Here is an 11318-nt window from a genome sequence, read left to right as displayed (position 1 = left end):
CCAGCAGGAGGAGGAGGTACTCTGGGCGAAGAAGGGCATCCATAGAAGAAGAAACACAACGGAAACAAAAACACTGAGAGAAAAACGAGAAAACAAACGGAGGGGAAAACACGGAGGTAACTGCTTTTGGGTCTGGTCTTCTGTCACGTTACGCTGCTGGAACATGACCAAATAAGGAAACACAGGAAGGACTACGGGGGCAAAACAGGTCCAAAAGTCTGACACAGTTGAAGGAAAGGCAGAACTACCTCTACTGTTATATATGGCTTACGTTTATGTGTATCTCATTGCTAGAACTCTTCATAAAAACAGCTAGAATAATTATGGAGACGTGATGATATGCAGTTCTGATCATAAGACCACATAGGCCTATATAAACCATCTAATGGATCTGTGGTTATCTTTGATACACAATAAATCCATTATCAAAGCAAAAACACGGATTCATTTACATGCCAAAAGAGGTTTTCAAAGATACAGAAGAACGAGAAACAAACAAAAAAGTAAACCGTTTCAGTTTATATGTGCAAGTAGAGATGGTGCAAATAGTTGCAGACTCTAATAGACCCTTGCTAACTGAATTATTGATAACTCTTCATGCTGTTACATGCTATATGATCCCATCCAGGGAATGGGCCATTATTGTCCCATCAAGTAAAACTTTCCCTGAGAATATATGGAAATACATTTCAGGCTAAATGCAGTATCCGATGCATTGGATGTTCTGTACTGTAGAATATTATAACTTAGCCTCTTTGTAAATGGCTTCATATACAATTACATTCTCTAAATGGCAGTGAGAGGAAATAGTAATCCTGCATTAAGAAACTGCATTACACTGTCTTTGGGTAATCATGTAGTGTAAGGTCAAAAATGGATAAATGTCCATAGAAACAATTAGCTACTAACACTCAGCTCTGTTTTGACGGGGTTCCTCAGCATATATGCGATCTATCTTGAGACATTTTACCATGCATCTCTCACAAAGCTGGTTTTGTATTTAACAGACAGTTCTTTTTTAAATCAATCAGTTTAGATTTTAATATTATAAGCTAATGTGACATTTTAATACCAGATAACATCACTAATTATGCTTGGATGCTATTTCAGTGATAGTCCTTTCTGCTGAGACCATTTAAATTACACATAGTTTATAAAATAATTCTATTAACAGCTAGCGCTGTGAGAATAAGAGCTAATAGATCATCTTAATGTGCCTTTTTGGTTCAAACACCAGTTAAAAGAGGAAGGGGTCAAAAACAATTCAGATGGAAACTCTGTGACAGTAAGTCAGGAAATACAAAATTAGTTTCGCTAGTTATATATATGATTTGAACATTTGAGCATATTTGTATCACACATTAAATAAGAACTCAAATGGTTGAAATCATTAGGGAAATGTAATTATGTGTAATAATAATATGTAGTCATGAGAGCATCCAGTCACAGTTCCTCATTTAAGGCACAGACTGTAAACAATAGACAACCACAATAGACATGGAACATTATTCAGATTTGTCATAACAAGGATTAATGTTTAATGTGCATTTCAAAGTAAAGAAAGGGTGTCAAGGATGCTAGAGATATTTTTAAATCATGAAGAGAATTGCGCATATTCGATGCGTATGTGAAAGCAGACTCCTCGATGGGTGAGGCAGCACAGATTGTTAAAGAGTCTAACAGATATTTGATGGACAAATTATATGAGTTAATGTTGTTTTACGCTAGATGATGACCTAATATGCAATTGTAAGATGCTGGATAGTCTTACTTAGTAAAATAGTATGACATGGCCTCTCCATAAATGGGTTCAGATAATATTACAGCGGAAACTGTACATTACACAGACACCCTCTTTAGATCATCTCACTTATTACATTATGAGATTTAGCACTTACACAGCATGTTTTGGGTTGAGCAAAAATAGTCACGCATGTTATTGTCAGTTTTAAGAAGACAAACATTAAAACTGATCTGCAACAAAATGGACTGAAGTAGATCACAAAAACATCAAAAAATTAAATAAACCAAAGGCATTTGGCAGCAAAAACCAACTTTACAGGTTTTAATATGATTTACTACACTAGCAAAATCTGAATTTTTAAAAATATTGCCCTAAATTATTTAATACGTAAGAGTAAAGTATGAAACATTTGTACTCACCAATTAATTTCTGTTTTTGTAGTATCCAGTATCGATGAGCTTGATTCCTTGAGCACGATAACTTGCTCTCTCTCTCTCTCTCAGTGTAAGAGAGGAAGATAGGACAAGATGTTTTGAGGTTGCTGAGAGCCTTACAGAAAGGCGGGTTGTATTGATTTTTTGAGTATGTTGTTACGTATGTTTTGCCATGTCCACGCCTGGTTGTAGTTCATTTATAATCATCCATATATACAATGCACTAGAAGTCATCAAGCTCCTTCTTAAAATGCTTCATTCTCATCTAGCAACACTATATTCTACTACATATCTTAACTATCCAAATTATCAATTATTCATGTGCTGGAATGCATTTAATATCGAATAAGTCCTGAGCAGCACATGTTTGGTTTGAAGCAGCATTCAGGTCACCTACACTTATCTGTTGAAACTGTTCTGTTGAGCAATTTCACCTTCTTAGCGTGCAGAGTTTCCTGTATGACACTGGAGGACTGTGGCAGAGTAAAGCGGTTTTGGTGCATACATGATGGTTTAGGTGCATAGATTACGTGAACAAAATGAAACCTTAGCATGCAGTCGATTCGCATGAAATGTGATGATAAATATATTCCAACTGTTTATTAACATTTAAAAATGCCACTGAACATTGTAAACAATATTTTGTCATTTCAAGGCTTTGTCCAGTCATTTAATGGAATTCAGAAATATTCTTAAAAAAATACATATTGTTTTGTATTTTACAACACAATGCACTCAACAAGTTACATAATGAACAATAGATAAATTTGACCCATGTTAGTCAAAAAGAATGATTTTTTAATTGATGAATGATACAGTATTTAAATATTTTTTAAATTAAATACACTTAATTAAAAAGTGTGATTATAAATTTTAATACAAAAAATAGCTCTTACCAGCATTGTAGTTCATCATACCTTACCATGGTAGGTCAGATGTCTCAGAGACAAACATGATCATAAGTGTTGTATTTTGGAGTTTTGGCAACTCCAACAGCTGAGTCAACATCTTTCCGTAGACTACATGAAATGGAAACACTCTCTCTGCTTCCTGTTGCAGAACTGTGTTACATGACAGAGCGCTGCCACTGCCAATAATACACCTCACTCCAGCGGCCTGCAGGCTCTGAGAGGACATAATAAGAGTAATTGTTTCTGTAAAAATGTGATATAGTTTAAATGGTTTTCTGTCTTGCATTTTATCTCTCAAAATGATGGATGTCATTAAAAATGTGGAGATTAGCAGAAATAAGTCAATGCAACCTCTTATTCACATAAAGTTTATATTTTTATGTAGGCCTGTGTAATTGTAGACCTACATAATTAATATTTTAAAATTGTATTGCATAGGCCTACATGTTGCTGCCATAATGATGACCCATTTCAAATGTGCTTTTCTTCTTTTTGCTCTTAACAGCTCCCACTTGCCGTGGTAGAGCAGTTATGAAATATTGTTCTTGTAAATACTTTCCAGCATTTCAGTATTTTTTTTTCTTCTGTGCAACAGTTACCATACTGTGTTTAGCACCAACCCCCTCCTTTTTTAATTTGTTGAGACAGCCTTAGCAAGCTAATTCACTTCGCTACCATTGAGGTTAAATTAACGTGTGAATTATGAAGAAATATAACGACCGTAACAGCCAATGAAGTTTGTTAGAACTTTAAGTGAACTGTATTACTGCACTTTAGTAGTGTAGCAAAACTCATATGTTGCCTACAGATTTCTTGTTCGAAGCCACTTAAGCTCACCAGGACACCGCTACCACCTCATCCATTTGCAGCAATGAGGTCGGAGAAATAGATGAGTCCAATTCATTAGCAGCTTCCGATTAGATCTGCGCAGCGCTTATAATTTAATCAGAATCAGAGAAGCAGATGATTGGAAGACGGCTTTCTCACCACAAGAGGGCACTATGAATACTTGGTTATGCCTAATGGCCTGCTGTGTTCCAATCCTTTATTAACGAGATATTCTGTGACATTCTAAATCATTGTCATTGCCTACATTGAGGACATTTTGATCTACCAGTGAGACCAAGACCAGTGAGCAACACATCCCTCATGTAAGAACTGTCCTGTCTCGATTACTGACTAACCATTTGTATGTCAAGGCAGAGAAATGTGAATTCCATGTCTCAAGCACAACCTTCCTGGGCTATAAGATCAGTCACAGAGGAGTGGAGATGGACATCGTAAAAGTCAGGGCAGTCACCGAGTGGCCATGTCACAATAAAAGAATTACAGAGGTTCTTAGAATTTGCTAACATCTATAGAAGGTCCGTCTGTAACTACCATAGTGGCACTTCTAACTTCATTACTCAAGGGAAAAACAAAGAAACTGTCATGGACTCAACCTGCCTTTGATGCCTTAAAAACCAGCTTTACCTCAGCTCCAATACTGAAACATCCAAATCCTGATGCCTATCGTCGAAGTGGATCCTTCTGACTTTGGTATTGGAGCAGTTTTATCTCAGAGACATGGGAACCCAGGTAAATTGTTCCCCTGTGCTTTCTTCTCTAAAAAGTTAACTGCTGCTGAAAATATCTATGATGTGAGTAATAAGGGACCATAAAAGCAGCACTCGAGGAATGGAGACAGTGGCTGGAGGGAGCCTGTCATCTTTTTCAAGTTATTACGGATCACAAAAATCTGCAAAGCGTCTTAACCCAAGACAGTCAGGCTGGTCATTGTTCTTTACGAGGTTCCAGTTTACGGTCATTTATCATCCAGGCAGCAAGAATAGTAAAGCTTATGCTCTATCACCAAGATTTGAATTATACCTCCTGTTGCCAAGGACCTATTCTACCTCCCTCGGTTATTGTAGTACCTATTTGTTGAGGAACTGCGAAAACAACAACAGTCAGAGTCATCCCAGAATGTCCACCTGCCCAGCATTACTTCCCTAGGTCTTTACGCCAACAAATCATGCAACAGGTTCACACATCTCTTAGCATCCTGGCATTCAAGGGACAATTGAACTATTGCATAACTCCTTCTGGTGGCCCAATCTAAATAATTAAGATACTGTGTATGTTAAATCTTGCCGTGTGTGTGCTTAGTCCAAAACACACCGGGAACTCCCGGCTGGTCTTCTGGAACCCATACCAATTCCTCAGCATCCCTGGTCCCATTTGGCTGTAGACTTCATCACAGACCTTCTCAGTTCCAATGGTTACACCACTATTCTGGTAATTATTGATCGCTTCTCTAAAGCATTTCATCTAATCCCACTCAAAGGTTTACCTACAGCAATGGAAACCACACAGGCTTTATTTCACCAAGGAGGCCACAGTTCACATCTCGGGTATGGCAAGCTTTCTGTAAGCAACTGGACATAATTGTGAGCTTAACATCTGGCTATCATCTCCACGCTAATGGACAGGTTGAGAGGCTAAATCAAGAATACGCGCAAAATTCTCTCACTCTTCTACGGGATTTACTCCCTTCCAGTGTGTTTTAGGTTATCAGCCTTCCATGTTCCCTTGGTCTGGAGAACCATCTGAAGTGCCTGCAGTGGATGACTGGATGTGGGATAGCGCTCATGTGAGACTGCAGAGGGCAGTGAGAGCTCAGAGAATCAAGGCTGACCGGAGGAGGCATACTCATTCAAACTACCAGCCAGGTCAGAACGTCTAGTTGTCCACCTGAGATCTGCGGTTATGGAAGCTCAACCCACAGTATGTAGACCCGTTTTGTATCTTACGACAAATAAATCCAGGAAACTACAAGCTAGAGCTTTCTGCTCATTACCGTATCTCTCCTTCTTTTCATGTTTCCCTGCATCCGCCTCCACTATTGAGGAGAGGGAACTCCCTCCACAACTCTGGCCTATCTGGTGAAGGATATCCTGGATTCCAGGTATTATGGGGGCCAGTTGCAATACCTGGTGGACTGGGAGGGCTAAGATCTAGAGGAGATCATAGGACTGCCAAGGACATCTTAGACCCATCTTTGATTCAGGATTTCCACCAGGCACATCCCAATCAACCTGCACCCAGACCAAGGGGACAGCCACAAAGAGGGATAGGATGGAGATTTCTGTAACATCTGCGACCTCCATCCGTTCCTCCAACCACCAGAGGGAGCCATCCCCTGAGCACTGCCTACTGCTGGTTCCTCTTGGTCACATTTGATTTAAAATATTTAGAAATTTCACCATTTTTGTTGATTTATCAGATTCTTTCATACACGAGTCTGCTTATTATTTCACACAGCCAGTACATAGCTTAAAATGAAGCGGTCAGCATATCTTTGACTCTGGCCATGGGTTTAAACATCCAGAATACACAATTCTACTTTACAGTTTTGCAGTCCATTTTTATTCAGAATGTATTTGTATATCACTTGACAATATAAATCATTCACAACAACTTTAAGGCTTATACATCCATTAAGAGAAAAGCCGTGTATGCGTATGAATGGAAGTCAATGGAACGAAAAGTCTAGTGTGACCACGGCTTAACTATATTGAGTAAAACAACAATCAGTAGTTTCTGAGAAGACAGTGTGTTTGTGTACAGTTGAATTCATTCTGTTAAAATGCCACAAAAAGTCTGGCTTCTGACAATCGCTATCTCTTAACAAACAAGATTGAAGCCCCGTTCACACTACAAGCAACACGCAACAGCAAAGCGACACAATCCCATTCATTTCAATGGAGAGCTGGTGATTTCCGGCGACACGAGCGATAGCAAGCGACAGCGACCGTTGGCGACCGGATGGGGCGTGTCCAGCGACGCGACAAAGTTCAGAATCCTTCAACTTTATGCAAATGAAGAGCGACTTTCGGGAGCGACAGCCAATAGGAAAGAAGACGGTAGAGCTCATGTGATCGTTCTCCTCTCAGCGCCGTAGATAAAAGCGACAGCGGCCGTTGGCGCCCGGATGGGGCGTGTCCAGCGACGCGACAAATTTCAGAATCCTTCAACTTTATGCAAATGAAGAGCGACTTTCGGGAGCGACAGCCAATAGGAAAGAAGACGGTAGAGCTCATGTGATCGTGCTCCTCTCAGCGCCGTAGATAAACATACGCAATGGAAGAAAGTAGGCACTGTTTCTCATTCCTTTTTTGTTTGTATGTACGGATTTAATTTAGATTTAGATTATATTTAGTCTTTTGCCTACAAAATGTTTGTACTTAGCGGCAAGAAACCTGATTCGCTGTCAAGGCAACCAGTATTGAGAACGCCCAATAGCAACCTCATCACCAGCCCCTGGCGACATGCAGCGACGCTAGTGTGAACGGGGCTTAAAGAAGTATCTTTTAAAATCCACAAAATATACCCCGCAGAGGTCAGAGACAGCTCTTTAATTTATTTTGGCACTGCACTATCTCTTTTTTTTTTTTTGGCAAAATGTACTTGATTTTATTGTTGGAAATATTGATGTAAATGTTACTTTATAGTGGAAAGATATTCTTTTTGGCATTATTGTAAACTCAAAAGATAAACAGACCCACACGTCTTTTAATATTATATATATATATATATATATTTATTTTAATAGCTAAATGTCATATTCATAAATGTACATTTTTAGGGGAAAAACATGTTTTATAGTATTTAAAAATGAAGTAAAGCATTATATTGAGTCTATATTGCCCTCGATGAAACAAAAAGCTATTCGAATTTTGCACGCTTGCACATTCCTTAATGTATTCCTGTAATGTTTATGTCTAATAATGTCTCCCCCTAGCATTTGAAAAATGTTGTATTGTAATTGTATTGACTGTGTTGATATTCTGTTCTATCAAAAAAAATAAAAATCTAGTGCGGATGTAAATTTTAGTTATACATAAGAGCACAGCAGGACATTTACAATCTAGGGTCACAGAATTTCAGCTCTGCAGTGAAGTATTAGCCGGAGGACATGACCCATCTACGATCTGATGTTAAGCACAGTGGATTAATCGTGTCTGCAACTTAACTGCATCATCCTGTGATGCTTGTCAGATGTAGGCCTACTGTAGGGCTCTGTTATGCCACATCAATCACAAGCAGAACCATGCGAAACCACAATCCTGCTACATAGAAACATTTGAATGACTGAAGAGACATGAAATGAAATTATTTTTGAGTGTTGGAAAATAGGTAGGCTACTTGGGTAGGCCTACCTTTATGTTCCCTTTTAAGGGTTAATGTATTGAATAAATAATTAAACAAATTTAATAATATGGATATTTCCAAATATGTAAATCATATTAGTTTTGTTTTATCACAATTTAATAAACATTGGGGTTATGTATATTACTTTATATAAATACTTTCTTGACAACACATACATTCGTTTAAAAATTTATATGATGCATAACAGGAATGACCATTGAGGTGTATTTGTTCTTTAAATTAACCACAGTCAAGTTTTAACCAGACATAATATGTAATTATTCCTACACCAGTTGGAATGAAAGGGAACGGCAAAACAGATTGCAATAGATTATGGATTATAAAAGCATCAGACGGAGCTAGAGGTCTCAGCTAGAGGACTCAGCTCCTGTACATCTCTGCGTTGTTGTCTCTGTGTCCAACGTTTACTGAACGTTTGCAGGAGTCCACGCTGGCTGGGCTCTGTAACCAATGCACATGACATGATGTAGGATTAAAAAAACAGACACACACACACACACATTTATTTAACATCGACTACCTCTCTGAAGTTCAGTTGGGGAAGGTACAGGCAGGCATTTCCCAGGGTCCTCGGTAATTACACCCAGGTTTCTGTTCCATTGGTTCCAGTTGACTTCCTCCACACTGAAAGAAAGAAGACACATGCTTCAATTATTGCTCATTGGTTTCACTCTATGTGTTTGAAAGTAAATGTATTTACTTTGGGCATACATAAAATGTATTGCCCATTTTCAGATGGGAGACAAATGCAAACTTCAGATCTTGTGGTTTCGGGTGGAAGTCACCATGGGTCACCTGAAGCACCAGCGTCGATCAGGCTCCTGCCCCCCACCTAGGTCCTTCTCTTGCCCAGAACGCAGCTTTATCTTCAGACATTGGGGAAGAATCCACTCCGTGTCCAAGGTGGTGATTGCACGCTGTGAATAACAATCATATTTATTGCCTGATTGAACAACTAAAATTGCAAACCATTACATATGTTACGCAAACAGTTGCCCATTGTATCATTTCAAGTGATTACAGTGTAAGTTCAGACACAAGACAGCTTTAACTTTGCCTTTGATTTCACCTGTAGTTTCCAGATGCTGGTGCTCTCTACAGACATCTCCTCCACTCTTTGATTCATCAGAGCGATCAGCATGTTCAGCATCAAAATGTAAGTCATCACTATATACAGAATTAGCAGCACATAGAAGACCTCTGTATATTGATATTGATCGGTGAACTCCAGATCTCCCATGCCAATCGTAAACTTGAACAACTCCAGAGTGGTGAAGTAGATGCTCTTGAATGTGTTGTTCTTACAATGTTCATCAGAACTGTCCTGCTTAGCTTGTCCTTCAGAACGGTCATTACATTGTTTTTCAGAAATGTTTGTTCTTTGATCTTTGTTGATAGGCTCCTCATCAAGCAGAGTTACCACGGCTGTTGAGTAAGAAACAAATCATTAACACACACTATCACTCAAACATTTGGGGTCTGTACGATTTCTTAATGTTTTTGACAGAAGTCTCTTATGCTCACCAAGGCTGCATTTATTTGGTCAAATCAGTAAAACAGTAATATTGTGTTTCTATGTTAACATATTTTAAAATGTAATGTATTCCTGTGATGACAAAGCTGAATTTTCAGCATCATTACTCCAGTCTTCAGTGTCACATGATCCTTCAGAAATATTCTAAATAATATAGGCTACTGATTTATTACATTTATTATTATGATCAATGTTGAAAACAGTTGTGCTACTTAATATTTTTGTGGAAGCCGTGATATTTTTTCAGGATTCTTTGAAAAATAGAAAGTTCAAAAGAACAGCATTTATTTGAAATATAATGTTTTGTAACTATGTAAGAGTCTTTACTATCAATTTTAATCAACTGAATGCATACTTGCTGAATACAAGTATTACTTTCTTTCAAAAAATCTAAAAATCTACTGACCCCATACTTTTGAACAGTAGTGTAATTGGGAAGTGTTTGTTGTGTTGTGATAAATATGAAATGAATTGTAATAAAAGAGTCAAGGACATTTATGAATGCATGCAAGGGTACCTGTAGAGAACCCAATGAGGAAGACCATGTACACGACAAGGAATCGACGAATTTCTCCAAGAACCATCTGACAACAATTAAAGAGTGTGAGAGTGTGTCGTACAAACATGAAGTAAAAAAGCCTGAACTGTGAAGACTAGTCTACACTACAATGAGGCATTAAATGTGTTGCATAGCATCTTTCCACAGTGCTACACAAACCACACTTTACTAACACTCTAGGATGATGGATAAGAAAAACAATTATCCCTCACCTTTTGTATCATGACACTGTAGATTCCCATATTTTTGGACCCTCTGGAGAAGTAGAGTAGATTTACCCAGCTCAAGGCAAGACACAAAACTAGCCAGGCCACATATTGGTCCTGACCCAAGCAGTACAGTAGAGCACACACCAGGAAAAGCACGGCCTGCAGAAAACTAATGCAACAAAATGCAAGAATAAACAATGTATGCATTTAATGACTACTGTTTCTGTAGGACAAATGAGTCTGAGTAATGCAATTACTGTGCGTTGTGCATATACAGTGATTTCAAAAACTTAAAGGGTTAGTTCACCCAAAAATGAAAATTAGCTTGTGTTTTACTCACCCTCAAGCCATCCTAGGTGTATATGACTTTCTTCTTTCAGACGGAGTTATATTAAAAATTGTCCTGGCTATTCCAAGCTGTATCATTGCAGTCAGCGGGTGTTGCAGTTGAACAGTCCACAAGTCGTCAAATAAAGCACGCGCATCCATAATAAAACGTGCCTCACATGGCTCCGGGAGGTGAATAAAGGCCTCCTGTAGCGAATCCATGTGCTTTTGTAAGAAAAATACCCATATTTCAAACGTAATAATAAACACTTCTCTCTCACTTCCGGCTTCTGTCATACGTGGAAGCCGTTCCGGCGGATGACGTAGCACGTCGGCGTTGCGTGATTAGTGACGAACGCGGGGAGAGAACAAAACAAAACGCCGGT

Source organism: Sinocyclocheilus rhinocerous, unplaced genomic scaffold (assembly GCF_001515625.1).
Source record: "Sinocyclocheilus rhinocerous isolate Xijiao unplaced genomic scaffold, SAMN03320098_v1.1 scaffold468, whole genome shotgun sequence".
In the NCBI taxonomy this organism is placed as follows: domain Eukaryota; kingdom Metazoa; phylum Chordata; class Actinopteri; order Cypriniformes; family Cyprinidae; genus Sinocyclocheilus; species Sinocyclocheilus rhinocerous.
This window is presented reverse-complemented; position numbering follows the sequence as displayed.